Raw genomic sequence first — 18,946 nt, forward strand, 5'->3', positions numbered from 1 at the left:
AAATGTATTTTGAAGTGAAGTGTATGTTTCACACACACATGTCCTAAGGACATGTGTGTCTGTAACATGACAGTGTTTTAAAATGCAATTTTGAGCATTTTAATACATTTTCGCAAATTACCACAAGGTTCACCCTCGTGGTAATTTGCACCCCCTAATTGCGAATTTACAATTTTAAAAGTAATCATGCATTGCTTTTAAGGAATCGCAAATTTGCGATTCCTTAAAAACAATCGCATTTTTGGAATTCGCTAAAAATAGCGATTTTTCCAAAAATGTTTGATGCATCCCAAAAACTTATTTAGGAATTGCAAACGGCCGAATTTACCGATTCGCACCGTTTGCACTTTGCAAATAGGTTGATGCATGTGGCCGTAAATGTTGCTCTTTCCACCTCCGGGTATTAGGAAATTACACCTTCAGTTTCCAGCAATCAAGCATAGGTTAGGCAGAGCTTGGCAAGAAAGGTCTGGCCATAGAAAGGGACTCTGAAACACTGGAATTCAAACCAATTTAGTCAGTCATCTGACCCAATAGAGGAGACCAGAGTCTCCACAGCCAAAAAGGGGCAAACAAGAGAAGTTGTGCATTTTCTATTGGAATTCTATTTAGAAACCTCAGGAGAAGGTCAATGGGCAAGAATGCAAACAGGAGTCCTGGAAGCCAATGGAATGACAAGAGTGGCCACTGCCCATACCTCTTTCCAAGGTGGTCATTCTTCTGGTGCAAACTAACGGAAGTTAAGCATACTCTCTAGATGCAAACAGATCCAGCCAAGGATTCAGTAAGTGATCAATTAGAAACTAGTCCCGTATGTGGGTTTGCCAGAGATCTAAAGAGTGACGTAGGCGACTGGAACCGAGGATAGTTCAGTATAGTCGGGCCTCGGGAGGTTGCTGAAACATGGTTACAGGAGTGATTAGGGATTTATCAGCAAAGATGGCTCCTTGACCACCAGCGTGTCCGTGTAAGAATCCTCTACCAGATCCCTGCTGATTTGGAAACTTGTGTTGTTGGGAACAAGGAAATAAAAAAGAGCGTGGTCGGGGAAGCTGAATCCAGAATGACATTAAGATCTATTTATCTTCAGGGTTTTGCTTCATCAGTCCATCCCATTGAGGGCCACAAATGGTAGATGTGAAGTGAGGGAACGTTGAGTAGCCTCCAGTTTCTATGGTTGCATCCAGATGGGAACTCATCCAGCAGTGATGGCTCCAGAGAAACCTTCAGCAGCACACAAACTATCAAACATCAATTATGAGGACTCTCATCCTGAGATCCATAGTCCCTAAGCGCTCATTACAGTCCCTTCCCTTTTGATCATAATCATAAAGGGCTGAAATCTTTGTGTGGTATATGCCATCTCTCTTGCTCCAGCCTCCCCTCCACAGCTTAACCTTCCAACAATCTTCCATCTCTCGTTCATGCCACTGTCTCTGTCCCACTTCCTGTGTCAAACACAATTAAATGCTTCAGTTTCTCTCTCACTCAAACTGACACATGCCAAGGAAGGATGCATGTTTTCACTCTCCTTATCACCAATGAAAATGCTAACTGATAATGTTTTTAACTTATACTGTTGAAAACAATAAAGCATTATCAACTGGCAGGTCCTTAGCCACTGACGAGATGTGAAGAGAAACCTCTGTGCAGGATTATTTTTGGGGTCAGTTACAAATGTCTGCTCTCTGTATTTCTTTTATCTTGTATATCGATGAGTAGCTATAACCTGTTATATCAGGATTACTTGGAACTGCCCACCCACCTCCTAAATATTTATGCTAAAATCATGCACGCATGTCTCAACCTATCTGTGAAGGTGTTATGTTATGTTATGTTATGTTATGTTATGTCATGCTATGTTAATTTTCTAGTGCGCACAGCTACTCAACAAGGGTTTTCCAGCGCAGGTCCTGAAAGAAATTCTGAAAACCCAAATTAGAATTATTGGTTGAAAAGCCAAGTTTTTAATTGCTTGCGGAATTTGGAGTACAAATTCTCTTCCCGCAACATGTCAGGTAAAGAGTTTCACAGGGTTGGGCCGAGGAAAGAGAAAGAGCGCCCTCCCTATCTCACCATTTTGAACCTGGGAATTTCACATTTCTCTTCTGTGGAAGAGCGTAACATGCGGGCGGGATGATATGGATGCACCAGGTCTTGCAAGTATTTGGGTGAGGAGCCGTTCTTGATTCTAAACATATAACACAGGGCTTTGAATTTAGCTTGTCTTTCCACCTTGAGTCAGTGCAGTTCTCTCAAGGTGTTAGACATACTGGCCATTCTAGGCAGTCTACACAGCAATCTGGCTGCAGAATTCTGCACCACCTGAAGCTTACGCAGCACGTCCGTGTTTGCACCCAGAAACAAGATGTTTCCATAGTCCAGGCGAGATGTTACAAGTGCCTAAACTACTGTCCTCTGGGTGGCGACAGGGAGCATCCAAATGATTTTCTTTAACCATTTGAGGATGGTAAAGCAGGTGGAAGCAGTTTGTACTGCCCGTTGTTTCATCGACAATTTATTGTCGATAATGATGCCAAGTTTGCGGACCTGGGGGTGGGGGGCATAGGTAAGGGTCCCATTTCGGCGGGCCAATGTTGATGGCCCCAGTGTTCTACATTTTTCCCAAAGATGAGCACCTCCGTTTTTCCCCATTAAGTATGAGCAGGTTAGATTCCATCCACGATGCAACACTACGCAAGCACAATTGTAACTTCGAAGGACCCACTTTCTTGTCAGCCGTTAAGGAGAAGATAATCTGCGTGTCATTGGCGTACCAGAAATTCGCCAGCCCTGCTTTTTCAGCAATCACTGTCAAAGGTTGTATATAGATGTTAAAAAAGAGCGGACTCAGAATTGAGCCCTGAGGCACCCCATACGGGGAGGAAAAAGACTTAGAGGTGGCCCTAGAAGAGAAGACCTGGAAAGTCCGCTCGGATAAAAAGGAGGACAGTCAGCCAAGTGCTGCTCCAGAAATGCCCATGGCCTGTAAGGACTTTATTAATACAGTGTGAGAAACCATATCAAATGCGGCACTTAGATCTAACAAAACAAGGGCCACAGTCTCCCCTGCATCCATATCATAGTGCAATATTTCCGTGACACCCAGCAGGGTAGTCTCCGTAGAGAACCCGGCTCAGGAGCCCGACTGAGAGGAGTGCAAGAAGTTGGATGATTCCACAAGTGTGGACAGTTGGGCGTTCATGTGTTCTTCCAAAACTTTGGAAAACACCGGGAGCAGGGAGATAGGTCGAAAATTTGTCAGCTGAGCGGAGTCCGCATTTAACTTTTTCAGCAATGGCATGACCATCGCATGCTTCCTGACCGATGGCACCACTGCCTCACAGAGCGGGCTGTTCCATTTGCAGAGAGAGGATCGCAGGGAGAGCCTGATTTAATACTTGCCAAGATACTTCTAAAATAATCAATGTCTGAAGGTAGCCACGTCTTTAATTTAAGCAAAGGTTCGGTTACCACATTGGGAGCCGATGCAGGACTCCTCAGAGCAGGGGTCGACGCACAAGTTCCTCCTAAAGTCTGATAAATTTGTTCTACTTTATTTAAAAATAAGTTAGCTAGAGTATCACATTGTAGTTCATCAAGAACAGGTGGGCTAGGTTGAGTGCATGTACACTGGGTGCGTCGAATACTTGCATATGAAGTACCTTATGACCCCAGACTCGATGTTGAACCTGTTCAGGTTGTTCAGAGTCGCCACTAATGGAAATCTCCCACTAATGTGACAGGAGGTTTAGATTCCAATAAAGACAGGGAGGCAAATATTATGACTAAAGTCTCTTTTACTGGAAATCTAGCAGCAAAGAAAAAGCAAGTGAAACATCCAACATGGAAAAAACTTTACAAGCATATAGGAATAAGTCGGCATGCCGTCCTGGTGTGATCTCATAATACATTAGCCAATCAGTCAGTCAGTCAATCACTTTTATTCGATTTTTGAAAATCATAAAAAGACACAGGATACAATTCATAAATTACACACAAAATATAAAAAAGAAGGCAATAACAAAGAATATGTACATAATATATATACATAGTAGATCGTATATCATATCATCAAAGAGACTATTTTTAAAGTGACATATGCATGAACAATCAATATAAACAATCTGAAAGTTTAAAAAGACTATTAAAACATTTTATAACATCAATATATCTATTATCTATTATGGATAAACTTAAGATATTTCGTTTATAATTAATCCATTGTTGCCTTTGCTGCGCTTTTTATTAATACGTACTCCTGCTACTAAAAAGTTAGTGACATGAAAAGTGACTTGTGCATTGTGCAAAAGTTGCAGAAATAAAAGCGCAGGCCTAACTTGTAAGAAGCGAGCCTCTCTAAGGATGGGAACAAGATATTTTCTTCTGATTTTATCGTAATGATCACAAAACATAATAAAATGTAATGTGTCCTGAGGTGAAAAATGATCACAATCACAGGGTTTGTTATTATCAGGAGTATCCCATCTATAGTATGTGCCCAACAGAAAATGTATTAAATTCAAACGAAATCTAATTAAAAGAAAGCGGTGGAAAGGTTTGTTGACGAATACCAGATATGGGTCTGGACCTGGTTCTGGACCTGAGACAGTTTTAAGTGCAAAATTCCTTCTCACTGTCATTTTCTTTAGCTCAATTTCCTCTCGCTCTGCTATAAATAGGTTTTTCAGTGATTCCTTAATTGTTTTGACATCCTCCTTCCGGATGCTCTCGGGGGAATTAAAAAAGATCAATACGTCCCACCTGGGTTAACATAGTTTTTACATACATCATCCAAGGGATCTTTAAAACTCCATCCAGACTTAAGCAATCTTCAAGAATTTTATGATTAAGTGAAATCTCTTCGTTTAACCAAGTTTTTAACCAGGAAATAACAGGGGCGGCTTTTATAGCGTCTGAGACATACCCTACCCCCAATTCTGAGTGAATAGTAAAAGTGGGGGTGGACTGGGGAACAGTGAGTAATGATCTAAGGAACCTGTTTTATGCCCTTTGAATGAGGACAGAGCTTGTATATCCCCAGATCGAGGCCCCATATGTGGCAATCGCCATTCTCTTAGCATTAGCCAATCATACTACACTGTGAAGCATAACTCTCCCTGCGGAGCAGTAAAACCCCTTTCCTTTGCAGTCAGAAGAACATCCTTGTAAATTTAATAAAGGAAAAGTCAAAACGGCTAAAGACTACCTCCTTGAAATGTCTGAAGCTGGCAAAAAACATAAGGGACTTTTTCTAAGGCAGGTTGAAACATCTTATTACAAAAAAATTAAATTAAAGACTGTTTTAGATGCTCGTTTAGTCTGGAAAGCTATTGGCAAACATCTAGGGCTTCCTACATATACAAAATATACACCTTTATGGCAATGTAAAATTTTTTCTAATATCCCTAATGACTGTAGATCCCAGAGGTGGGAGCTCCTAGGTATTAAAACAATCGGAGATTTTTTTGGTAATAATCTCCCACTTTCTTTCGAGCTCTTTCAAGCGAGATATAATGTCCCCGCGAACGATTTTTTAAAATTTTATCAAATATCAGCTAGTATCTATAATACCAAACCAAAAATTCTACCAGATAATATCCCATTTTTAGACATTATAGGGAAAAAATCTACTAGAATTGTGGTCCTATATCAGTTACTTTTGGCCAACACCCCTGATGATTTAGAGCGCACGGAACAATCTTGGGCCCTAAAATTAGCTAATCCAAATGTAGATCTAGATCTCTCATTAGCCCTTTCAACAAGATACTTTATAGCCTCTAACTTAACGGCTCAATATTATAGAATCATTTATAATTTATATTATACGCCAGCTAAATTGTTTGCATGGGGGCTTAGGATTGATGATAACTGTCCCAGATGCAAACAACCACTCGCAAATCTCCTACACATGTTTGCTGAATGCCCTACATTGGTTACAATTAAAACTATGATGTTGGAATTCTGGACCCAAATTTTTGGGCACCGAATACATGATTCTATAACATTGCTCCTATTGGGTCATGATGACTCTTTGAAACACAATAGAGAAGAACAGGCGGTACTTTTTTTGGGTTACGCCGTGTTACGGATAATTCTAGCAGCTAGGTGGAAAGATACAGAGCCTCCTACCTTTAATATGTGGCTTAGCCGTTTTATAGCTATCTATAAACAAGAAATCTCAATATACGCCACAAGAGGTAGGAAAATGAGAGCAATAGGAAAACAGATATGGGAACCTATTACCAGATGGTATAATGAAGAAAGGGGAAACCAGATACAGGGCCTCTGATTGATTCTGACTCCATTTTCTGTTTTTTTTTTTTCTCTCTATTTTATCATTTTTCATCTTTCTTTTCAGTACTCTTTCCCTTAATTGTTATATCTTTTCCTGAGGTAGAACTTTGTTTATATATATCTGTGTATGTACCTCGTAATCCATGTATACCACATCATTTCATATTGCTTATCCTGTATATTTACGTTTTATGTTTTGAATTTGCCAATAAATAAAAATAAAAAATAAAAAGAAATGTCTGAAGTTGCGCAACAGAAAGACGGGAATCAACAATTCCCATTGGAGTGAAAACAATCGGTTGGATAACCTTGTCAAAGCCAAGGGGCTTTAATCTCCATTCAAACTACAAGATAGAAATTCATAATTGTATTTGAAGGAGAGGAAGGGCTAGATAGTCTTCATCTCTATGTCTTTAATAGATTCCAAACCTCAGTTCACGTTAGTGGGGGAGATTTCCATTCTATTACGAGACCAGAGGCTCAATTAGGACAAGTTTGAAGCTTTGCCAAAACATCACAAGAAACATGCTGAACTGGTTTATAATTAAAGGTCTTAAATGTAGACTCATTCATCCTATCTGTTCTCCAAACACCCAAATGAAAGATAAGTCATGGACTCCATGGCTCCTCATGTTGAGTGAGCCGCCAAAAGGGAAACATCAATGCTCACCTCAGCCATGATCCATGTCACCCATCTTGGCAGAGTTGAAAGCGAGACTGGAGCATAAGTTTGTTTAAAACAAATTAGAAGCTGATGGAAGACAGAAAGTAAATGTTTGGCATTCATAGGAATGAAAACATGTAACCACCCTCAATATTTGTATAATCTGGGAAAGCAGGATACAAAACAGAGGTAGACAAAGTCTTAGTATTTGTAATTATATAAAAAGTGACACCCAGTGAAGAAAAAGATTTGATAGGCACCTGAAGCGCTCTGACATCAGAAACCCTTCTGAATGATAGAAGACAGAGTAACATAGTCAATTTTGCTGATACCTGTTTTAATAAGAATCAAACCTATCCATCTTGAGTAGCGCCTATACTTCCTTATTAGCTTTATCTTCTTCTTAGATACAAAAAGAGATGGTCTGTAATATCAATTGGTGTGATATATTAAGGCTCCAATTGCGAAGAAAGAGGTTGAGTCTGCCACCCAACATTGTTGAGGGAAAAAATTGCAAAGCATTAATGACTTACCGTAATTTTTCATGAATATCCTTAGCCAAGATGAAACTTTCTCTGGAGAGGCCTCCTCTTTGAAGAAAGAAGGCTGTCATTGAACTCCACAGAGTGAGCCCCTCTGTTGACATAAATGACTGGACGATAAGAGCTCTGTTTTTCGAGGCCGGGACAACGACCTATGCCTTGACCGGCCCTTCGAAAAACACAAGGGTGAAATACTTTACTCAGATCTTTTTTAGATTTTTCCAGGAAAGTTAATGTCTAAGCAGAAGAACAGATATCCTTGACAAAGTGGTCACATATCTAATGGCCAATGGCAGCTAAACCGAGCCATATTCCAGATTGATTCTCATCAACAAAAGTCATTTTGTCATTCCATTGCATTTGCCACATTGGCATTTCCCAAAATAATTATAGCTCTTTGTCTCCAGCTTCTCAGAACAGATCAATCGACAGGGGTTTCGGAAACTGGTGTGCCCTCTGTGATCTCCATTATCTGGGTTATAGGGCCCAAAGTCTCCAGAAGTTTGTCAATCCCTTTCTTCTGGTCCTCCCCCTTCTTAGATAAAAAGGGTACTGCACCTGGATCATCATCAGGTGTCACCGCCACTATATGAGGGCTAACACAATTTGGACATGCTGCCCCAAGTTTGTTCCTGTTGTGTTTATCAAAAGGTCTCCTAATCAAATGGACTATAAATTGGGAAATGGAATGAGGAGAAGTCCACTCCCCTGGGACAGACTATCACCTCTGGGTCAAAATAGGCGAATCCTAAGGAGTCTAAATTACCCCACTAGGTCCTGGTAAGGCTCGGGCTGTGCAGAATTGCCAATGTCATGATCCTCAGTATCTAAGGAACCTCCCAGAGGGGGGAAAACTGAGTTGAAGTCATTAAGCAGTAGCGAAAGATGATCATTAGATGACTGTCATCTCAAGTCAAGCCAACTTTATTCAGTCATATTGAATAGACCATAAAATGATATAAAAACAAAATATTCTAAAATAATCATGACAGTTTATAGTGAACATAAAGTATAGTTCTGAGGATTCAGTTCCTGATTTAATGTATTAAATATAAGACATCGTCCATAAAAACACTAAAAATACATGGAGTAAAATGCAGTTCTACAGTAAAATAAAATGTGCAATCAATACAAAAGACAAGATTAAAATTAGTCTGTCATCTTAGTATACAAAAGTGTCATTCTTATGGGCGGAGCTAGTCGTGCAATTTCTTTGTCTTGAGCGCCAGCCTCAAAAAGGAATAAACCATAAAAGCAATGTCCTCTGATCTCAAGTATTGTAAAAGGTGCAAGGCTTTTGCGCAACAAAGCAAGGAGTGCTTGATAAGAAAGGGTTTAACAACCATAGATCTATGAGCAGAGTAAAAAGTGCAAACAATTACATGGGAAGTGCTTTGAACTGGCACCTGATCACATGTGCAGGGCACACGATTATGTGACCAGTCATTACTCTAAGGGAAAGTGACTAGTCTGTGGAATATGTTGAGGCAAAATCTGAGCAAAATAAGGCACTTATAGTGCTGTGCATCATATGATGAAAATGATTGTATGCATCTGGAGGGATCAAGAGGCAAATAATGAATAACAGAGGGGTGTGCAGACACCCTGGCACGTCTTTCTTCCTTCCAGAACATAAAACATATATCCCTCAGTGTCTTTTTAGGTATTGTGGGCAGGGATCGCAAGGGCTCTTCAAATGAGTCCTCAGCCACTGTCAAGGCCCTAACGCCACTCAACCAGGGAATATCTAGGGACCATGAAAGAGACATGCACTCCTTAATTATCAAATTAGCAGGGTATTTAGGGAGAGTACCTCGTTTACCCAGATCGTGACCCACAATAAAAATGGTTAAGTCCTTAAAATATCCTCAAGGTGCGTAAGCCCTAAATCCCTGTGTGTAATAAAAGAGGAGGTGGACGGTGGTAAGCCCAAGAGGCGGCATGTGAATTTATTTTCAGTGGTCTGTAGTGGGATTAACGCCTGAGAGCTCCACACCTCTGCACCGTAGGTAGCCAGTCCAACACATTTAGCATGATAGTACCCACCATGTGAGTGAGCGATCTTTTGCCCAATTTGGCACCAAAGGAAAAAACGGCATTCATACTCCTTGCAAGCTGGTTGTTTCTATTATCTATCTGCGGGAACCAGGACCCCGTGCAGTTGAAGGTTACCCCAGATAGTTAAAGTTAGTCACTTGTTTAACAGGGATTGCCTGAAGCTTGAAAACAGACCTCAGGCCTGGCCTATAACTGCAGGACATTACAAAAGATTTGGTAGTATTAATCTTTATATCTAGCCCCTCCATAAGGAGGCAAAAGCATTCAGAAGACACATCAGAGCTACCGGTGTACAACTCATGACGACGGCGTCATCAACATACAATAGGGCTGGCAATCTGGGGCATGTCCCCACACCTTCACCTCTCCAGATGGTTTACATAGAGGGAGAATAAGAATGTTGCGTGGACACAACCTTTTCTAATGCCCCTGCACACCCTAAATGGTTTGGAGCTCTCCCTACCCAGCCCGAACCTAACAGCAGCGCTGGAGTGCATTACATTTCCCTAATGGTGTTAGTGACTGCTCTATCTTTGCCCAGGCCTTCCATGATACCCCACAATTCCGAATGGAATACACGATCGAAAGCACTGAACAAATCCATAAAACCCAGGTGAAGAGTGCCAGGCTTGGCGATTGTATATTACTCCAGGAAGAGAAAAAGATTAATACTCTGGTCTTCTGTCTTCATCCCTCTCCTGAACCCGTACTGGATATCTGATAGAGAGCCACTCTACTCTGCCCTTGTCTCCAAATGGGGTAGCAGGAAGTGGCCCAACACCTTTACCGTAGAGTCCAGGAGGGAAATGGGGCAATATCTTGGGTCCTCCCGATTGCCCTTCTTAAATATTGTGATAAGGGAGGTAGGCCAAGAGGAGACCTTAGTAAATAGACCTACTGTTCTGAGGATGTTGGCAACAAGAAGTGCCCACAATTCCAGATTGTTCTCAAATAAATCCAGAAGGACCACATCCGGGCCAGGGGCTTTACAACCTGGACTGGCCTTAATAGCTGTAATCACCTCTTAAAGTGAGGGGCAACACTGAGGGTGGAAACACCCCTCACCTGCAGCAGAGGAGGTGCGAGCATTACCCGGTTCATCGCTACTGGAGTAGAACTCCCTCCAAAAGAAGGCAGCCCATTCATGGCCAGGTATAGCAGATCCAAACAAGGGAGCATCATTGTCTTTCAGAAATGGTTGATTGGTAATAGCCCAGAAGGCCTTCAGGTCACTTCTAAGCAATGCTTCCTGGAACGACTCACAGGCTTGTAGTCTAAGAGTATCTTTTCTTGTAGTGATCGCCCTTTTATAGAACTTACTAGAGCGCTTGTTCTCAACAGTAGACCTGGCCTGGGTGTGGAGCGAGACCATCAACTCTTTCAGGCTTTGAACATGCTCCGTCAAACCATCACTTTGCCCTACCAGGGCCTACATGAGGCACCTTATGTAATACGCAAAACATTGCCTCTGAGAGATTGGTGAAAGCAACTTTGATACTGGCTGCATCAGCCTCTGCATCTAGATAAATCTCAAACAGGGAGCTATTGCCCTTGACTAGCTGAGAAGTAAGAGTTTTGGCATTAACAAACTCTCATTTATACGGGTGTCCTTACTCTTGTTAGCAATGATGCCAGTAAATTTCCTAGAGGTACCTACCAAAGCCTACCAGCTGCAGATGTCAATAGCAAGGCTTAGGGGAAGATGGTCGCTCATGGCGAGGCTATGTACTAAGTGTTCACTTGCTGAAGCTGCTAGGGTGGAAGAAAGTGGAATGAAATCAGTTCCAGAGCCCGGCCCGTTACCCACAAAAATTGGAGGGAAAAAAACATTCATAGAACTGTATTAATTCGCAAAACACAGGTTAAATTTCATCCTCAGATGTTTGATGTGACTATCAAATGTATCATGAGAAAAATTAGAAGGATTCCTTTCACAGTCCACAATGCAGCAAGCGTCTTGAGATCAGGGGGGGGGGGGGGGGCAAAGATGGGCATTAAAGTCGCCTCCCGGATCATACCCAACTCTTTGCCTGCTCTGGAATTAAGGGTGGCCAGATCACAGTCCAGTTTCATCAAGATACTGCTTCTATCTGCTATTGGGAGGTTATTGCAAAAGTTCACAATGCCCAGTTGTGAGCCTGCTGCAAATTCCAGTCCCATGATCTGGAAGGTTGGTGTGTAAACGCCTAAGCCTGTGGCGTTTTGTGCGTGTTCCTACCTACACGCTGTTTGCTGCTTGGGGATCCCGACCTGCCACAGCATCGTCTGCCTGGGGATTCGAACGACCGGCAATCCGAAAGCTGCTGCCACTCCACCGCCTCTGCAGTCTCCTCCCCCCGCCGCAGCCCTCCAACACCGGGACTGCCGCCGAGCGGGGGAGTAGAGACTACAGCCCCCAGAAGCCTCTGCGACTGGCCCGGAAGTCGCGTTGAGGCTGAGCGCCTGGAGGCGCCGTTAAAGGGGCTGGCCTTGCGGTGGAGCGGGTGTGTAAACGCCTAAGCCTGTGGCGTTTTGTGCGTGTTCCTACCTACACGCTGTTTGCTGCTTGGGGATCCCGACCTGCCACAGCATCGTCTGCCTGGGGATTCGAACGACCGGCAATCCGAAAGCTGCTGCCACTCCACCGCCTCTGCTGACTCCTCCCCCCGCCGCAGCCCTCCAACACCGGGACTGCCGCCGAGCGGGGGAGTAGAAACTACAGCCCCCAGAAGCCTCAGCGACTGGCCCGGAAGTCGCGTTGAGGCTGAGCGCCTGGAGGCGCCGTTAAAGGGGCTGGCCTTCCCGCATCGCGGGACCGCGCGCGGGGCCGTGCCCGGGGCTAAGCCCGGGCAAAGGGCGGGCCCTCTGTGGCCCTCAGAGGCCTGAGGAGTCTGGGCTGGGCATTACCCCCTGGCCAAATTGCCACCATCCATAAGGTATTTACACTCTCGCCTAATACGTATCACACGAATAGCACCTATGGAGCCCAAGTCAAACACTAAGAACCTGGTTAAAAAGATGCCTATCCATACACGCTCTGTCACAAGGAACACTGCTCCAGTAAAAACACCGCTACCAACTCTAACTGCAATTGATCGCATGTTACAACAGACCATTGTGGTGGTAGCGAACGCTATTGAAAATACTGAGAGACGATTGTCCTTACCACCTAGTGCCTGTTTAATTCAGCATATATCACAACCCGATGATCGCAGTGTAAACAATATAAATAATATAAATGTGACATCATTATCAAACGACTCTATTTTAATGCAATCCTACACGGGTCTTCCCGGGGCCGAGCCAACCCATGTGGAAAATCATCCCACAGTTCCTGCAGTGTTTCAAGATAGGGAAAGTCGGCTGTCCATAACCCCAAATTTACAGATTAATGTTACACCACCTGAGGCACCAGGGCCCAGTAATGCGCCTGAGACCAGCGCAGTTCTGATTTCCTGCGAGAATGAAGATGTGATCCCCATAACTGATTCACCCATCAATAGCTGTGTAGACAGTACGCCCGATCATGGCTCTGCCCACCGCAGATCCAGACGCACACGCAATAGAAAACTATTGGCCCCAAGTAGGGTGTGTACGAAACAAAGGGGTAGGAAAAAGAAGGCAACTCCGTCATTATCAGAGCAGGCTAACAGAGGAGAGCCACCACCCCCACAGTTAAGTTTAAACCTTGGGCTAAGAGGCAATATTAATCCTACCATACCTAATGAGGAATTTCTAACGTGTCAAATTGTAGATGCTATGAAGCTTCTTATTGCCCCCCTAACTGACAAACTTGAACAGATTTGTAAAAGGGTGGAAAATGTGGAGAAATTAGGTCTAGCCAAGTTAGACATCCTTGAACATCTGGGTTCACAAGTCACCTCAACTTCCTCGCACGCATCTCACATAAATAAGGACAATGTGATTGCAAATAACACAACTAAGATACAGGTTCCTCCTGTAAGAAATGTCGCCCCCACGGCAACTACCGCCAAATCCAGTAACCCGCACACCTTTACCCCAGGTAATACGACAAGTGGGCCCTCTGAGGCTAGAGGTAGAGAGGCAACGGGTCATATCCCAGTAAACGGGAATCCACTAGCACGCAGCCACTATAATAACATAATTCCTGCAGTGATTAATCTCCTGCCAGAAAGTAGACCATATGTGGCAATTCTCGCTAATGTCCCTAAACTTAAACCCTCCCAATTTGAAAACAACTAAACACTCAAAAATAAAATTTTGCACTGGCTTGTCCACAATTGTGGATTCCCCCTAAGAGGGGCAAGTCAGATTCTTTCAACCAAAGGGTAGGGTGGGTGGGTCCCAGCAAAAAGGAAATAAGTGGGGACTGTGTAATCATAAACTATAAAACCACTGAATGGGCAAGGGACTCCATCCTGAATGCACCGATCCCATCAGATACTGATTACAACACCACCCTGTTCCCATTGGACTACTTTTACAGGAATCAGGTGGGATTTAAAGTTCCAGTGCAGAATTTCAAACACCCCAGAGTAATAAACATGCCCCACCCACCTGTACAGCAGGCACCAGTGCAACCAGTCGGGCACCCTATGTTTCCCCATGACCCAAATACCCAATATGCACCACAGCAACCACTGAATTTATTCAGAACACCAAACCCCAATTATCTCAATAACTTTAATGTCCCTGGGTTAGGTACTAGCGTTTATGGTCAGTATGCAGTCCCAACATCCAACAGATTCCAGATATTCAACTCCCTAGATGAAAATGACTGACTAGGGGATACTGTTGTTGCTGGATCACCTGTAACTGAAGAACCTAGGTTGATGGATGTCAATATAGCTGAGGAATCTCCAATAGACATCGCTGTAGCAAACTTTGATGATTCAACCTTGGCAGATGTAATCATACGTACCGGTGAGAACGAACTGGAGAATCCGACAACACCACCAACCATAACAGTTACCAACCCACCACATGTAGCTACAGAGGAGAACTTGAGGGCCATCACGTGGAACATAGCTGGGTTAGCCTCTAAGGTCAACACCCCCTTTTGGGCTGATTTTATCAAACAGGGTTACGACATTATTTGCCTGCAAGAAACCTGGGACAGGGAAGATGTACACGTCGAGGGATATACTTCCTTTAGTGTGCAGGCTGTGGCTTCCCAGGCTGGTAGAGCCAAGGGTGGTCTAGTGACCCTGATATCCACCGCACTGACCGAATTTAGTGTTAGCGACCATGTTGTACTAGGAGAGCACGCTTCTGTTCTGCGCATGGCCCACAGCAGATATAGAGATCTAATAGTAGTGAACTTCTATAATAATATTGCAGGGCATAAACGGGGATCGATCATTTCCGATATAGAGCAGGCCATTGATGTGACCTTATCAAGTACATCCAAACCAGCTGCAATCCTATGGGCTGGAGACTTTAACACCAAAACATGCAACTACGCCCTCAAGGGGGCATGTGGCCACAGGGAGGAGTACACGGGAAGGGAAACTAATGTATATAATCATTTCCCGCACAATAACTATGGTGGTGCTTTAAATAAACTACTTGCCAAATATGACCTGGACCTCTTAGAATGCAACAAGAACATAAACAACGACAGGTGTCCGACATTTCATGGGAGAAACAGCCGGTCTTTCATCGATCATATTATGATATCCTGTTCCGTAGTTTACATTAATGTCTGGGTGATCGAACAAACTGTCAGTGATCATAATAGTGTAACCGTTGAATTATTGGGCTGGGGAACCAAAAGGAACACCTATGGCCAACCAATCCAGGACATTGCGGCAGAAAGACCTAATGGGATGAGGGTGAAATGGATAAAAGTTGACCCCAACCAATTTGTAGCTAACGTGATCACAAATTGTTGCAGAGAGGTTGAATATTGTTTGTCCTCTAATCCATGCCCACGAATTTTGTTATCCAACTTCCTAAACATAACAAAAACGATTGAGAAATCCTTGACACACAAATCCCAGAAATTAAGGAAGGTCAAGGCGGTGTGGTTTGATGATCATTGTGCACAATCACTAAAAAGGCTGAAAACCTCACTTGATGCTTCTCCAAGAGACGCTAGCAAGATCAGGGAAGAGCGTCATAACTATAAAACTGCACTCTCCATCAGGAAGAAGGAACTACAGGACGAGGCATGGGCTAAATTAGATTTGGCTGCTGATACCAAAGACCACAAACTCTTTTGGGACACTGTAAATAGTCCATTCCTGAAGAATGATAACATTCCCGAGCTAACCTCACATGTCAGTTGCCGGGCCTGGATAGCACACTTTACAGGGATTTTTAACTCTGAATTAACTCCTGGTTTTATTTCTGATTTTAATCCCAATGTTTTAACTGACACACCAACCTGTTTTAAATGGGAGAAAATACTGTTTTCTGTGACATTAAGCGAGGTGATTGAGGCAATCGAGATGAGTAAGGGGGGGAAAGCCCCGGGACCGGATGGGGTCCCTGTGGACTTTTACAAATTTGAGATTACCCTATGGGCCCCCATTTTGACCCGTTACTTTAATGCTGCTATTGAAGATAAGTTACCAACTTCATGGGGGCAATCAATTATAGTGCCACTTTTTAAAAAGGGTTCCAGGGCAGAAGCACGAAATTACCGCCCAATTTCACTTCTGGACTCGTCGTTAAAGATTCTGAGTCGTGTACTCTTAGTAAAACTAGAGTCCTGGGTAGAAGACAAAAACGTTCTCTCACCTATCCAATACGGGTTCCGAAGGGGTCTAGGAACTATGGAGCAATGCGTGAACCTGGAACTTATTATCGGCAAGTACACGAAAGCCAAGGAAGGGAATTTGTTTATGTGCTTTGCCGATCTAAGTTCCGCATTTGACTTGGTGGAACACGCACTGCTCTGGCCCACACTACTTGCCATGGGCGCACCATCCGAAATCATCCACCTCTTGGCTAGAATGTACAGTAGCCTCTCAAGCAAGGTTAGATTCGGAACAGATGGTGAATGTACCCCCTTTTTTAAAATTGGCAGAGGGATCCGACAAGGGTGCGTGCTAGCCCCTCTTTTATTCTCCCTTTTTATCAACCAGGTTGACCAATTTTTACAAGAATCTTATGCTGATGCCCCTATTATTAATGGAAAGCAAATACCCGTCCTTCTATACGCGGACGATGCGGTCCTGATTTCTAGGACCGCGAATGGGCTGCAAAAGTTAATTGAGAAGTTTCATACTTTTATCCAGGGCAGAAAGCTTAAAATCAATAAGGGCAAGACAATGACTATGACCTGTGGAAAGAAAACGAAGAAAAACAAAACATTTTTTTAGATGGGGATAAACTCGAGGCTGTTCAATATTTCTGTTACCTAGGTATCACTTTCTCAGGAGATGGGAGATGGGCAAATGAACAATCTAATGTTGACCTGAAAATGACCAGAAATGTAAATTGTATTTTCAGATTTGCCTCAAAACTAGGGGGTCGTAGAATCCGAGAGATGATCTCCATCTATAATTCAAGGTGTATGTCCTCTGCTTTGTACGGAGCAGGGATATGGGGATATAATCCTCAGATTGCCCTGTCCATCCAGCAGGAGGAAAACAAGTACCTAAAACGACTACTATGCCTCCCTGCTTCGGCTTCAAATGAGATTACCCACAGAGAGTTAGGCATAAATCATGTTACAGATTTGATTGCATTGCGCCCCCTGTCCCTATGGCGGTCCATATGGGCTAAAGAAGAAACCAGGTTTACCCAGGAAGTAATTATGGATTGTATCAAACTTGACCGTCACTCGAAAATCCCCTGGCTAAAACACATTCAATCCTGGTATAAGACCCTCTTTGGCCAGGACATTTTTAAAGACTTACTAACAGAATCAGTTTTAACAAAGCGTGACCTCAAATCCATTTACCTGGACCATGTAAAAGGGATCAGAATGAAGGAGTATGCAACGCAAAGTACGTTCAAATTATACATGGAATACAACCTTAGCACAGGTCTCTCCTCCTATCTCACATTTGTCAGTATTAATTCCCATCGCTTTGTTCTAACCCGTCTGAGGCTGGGAATAGTTCACCATTTAGTGGCTTTCCCTACAGTAAAAAAACCTGGAACATGTCTGTGCCCATGCGATGGGAAATCCAAACAGAGCACCTGCCACTTTTTACTTTTTTGTAATTTTTATACTGGTTTTAGAAAGTTTTATCTGAAGCAATTATTTTTAGATCATAACATGTGCAATACAAGAGCCGCAATGCAACTGATGTTTTACTTGGCTTCCCCGGATGTGTGTTATCGTGTGGCCACTTATATTCTAAAATGTATGTGGCAAAGAAAATCTATTATAATATGACCTCTTTCCCCCCTGAATACCCTCCAGACTGTTACATTTTAAGTGGTTTTTGCCTTTTGCACTAGCGTTTTTGCACTAGCGTTTTTTGCACAAACCCTTATTGTAAACAAACTGCTACCATAACGTTTATAGTGATAAAATAGTCTTTTGCACTTTATTTTTATTTGACATGTCAATAGCACTTTATGTATATAATAGGTCTTCTGAATTTTTGCAGTTTACATCTGCATCTTTTGCACTTACCTTTTGTATAACAACTGCTGCTAGAACATATAGAGTGACCAAATTTAATTTTGCACCCAAACGAGATACCTCTGTATTACAATTGAACTAAAACAAGACTGGTATGGATATTGATGTAATTTTAACTGTTTCATTATCTAACTCACATAAATATGAATTTGAAACTGTATTTATGTGTTGCTACATGGTTGTACTTGTACAAACCGAATAAAGCATTTTGAAACGAAACGAAACGAATGGGGTATCTGCAATATAACAGAAAAGTTTTATGTTAACCATGGTTGAAATATAGATGGCCAAGCCCCACTTAGGGCGCCCAGAGAAAAATGGAATGGCTGGTAGATGGAGTGTTCTAAACCCATTCATGTGGGCAGTCAGAACGGCCCATATTTCCTGTAAGCATAAAATCGAGTGGGAGCACACAAAATCAATCCACGTGTGGTCATCGATTTTTTCCTTTAATTCCGGCCATATTCCACACCAACATGGAGAATTTGGGAGAATGTTCGCTTCCAAGACAGCTATTGGGTAATTGCACTCCTCCATCTCATGTTATATCTGGGGCCAAACGATCAGGATGTCAGTCAGGCGTGGTGAGGATTTCCAATCACCGGTCGCCACCTATGAACTTGGGATCTCGCAGCGAGTGAGAAAGTGTGGAGAAACCGCACAAGGATCCAATGGGTGTTGTTGGCAAAAGGCGTAGGGATGCCCATAACCCAGGAGAGGGGTGCAAGGACCTCCAACATTAGATGAGAAGTTGTAGATGATCGCCAAGAGTGGCCTAATGCAAGGTCCTTTAAGAGTTCATTGGCCGGAGGTAGGCGG

The 18,946-nt window shown here is 43.0% G+C and overlaps 1 protein-coding gene across 1 annotated transcript in view; it reads left to right on the plus strand.

Annotated features, from left to right (window-relative positions):
- HPD (4-hydroxyphenylpyruvate dioxygenase) overlaps positions 1–18,946 on the plus strand; it is a 157,509-nt gene that overhangs the window by 70,015 nt on the left and 68,548 nt on the right. The window lies entirely within an intron of this gene.

Source organism: Lissotriton vulgaris, chromosome 11 (genome assembly GCF_964263255.1).
Source record: "Lissotriton vulgaris chromosome 11, aLisVul1.2, whole genome shotgun sequence".
In the NCBI taxonomy this organism is placed as follows: Eukaryota; Metazoa; Chordata; class Amphibia; order Caudata; family Salamandridae; genus Lissotriton; species Lissotriton vulgaris.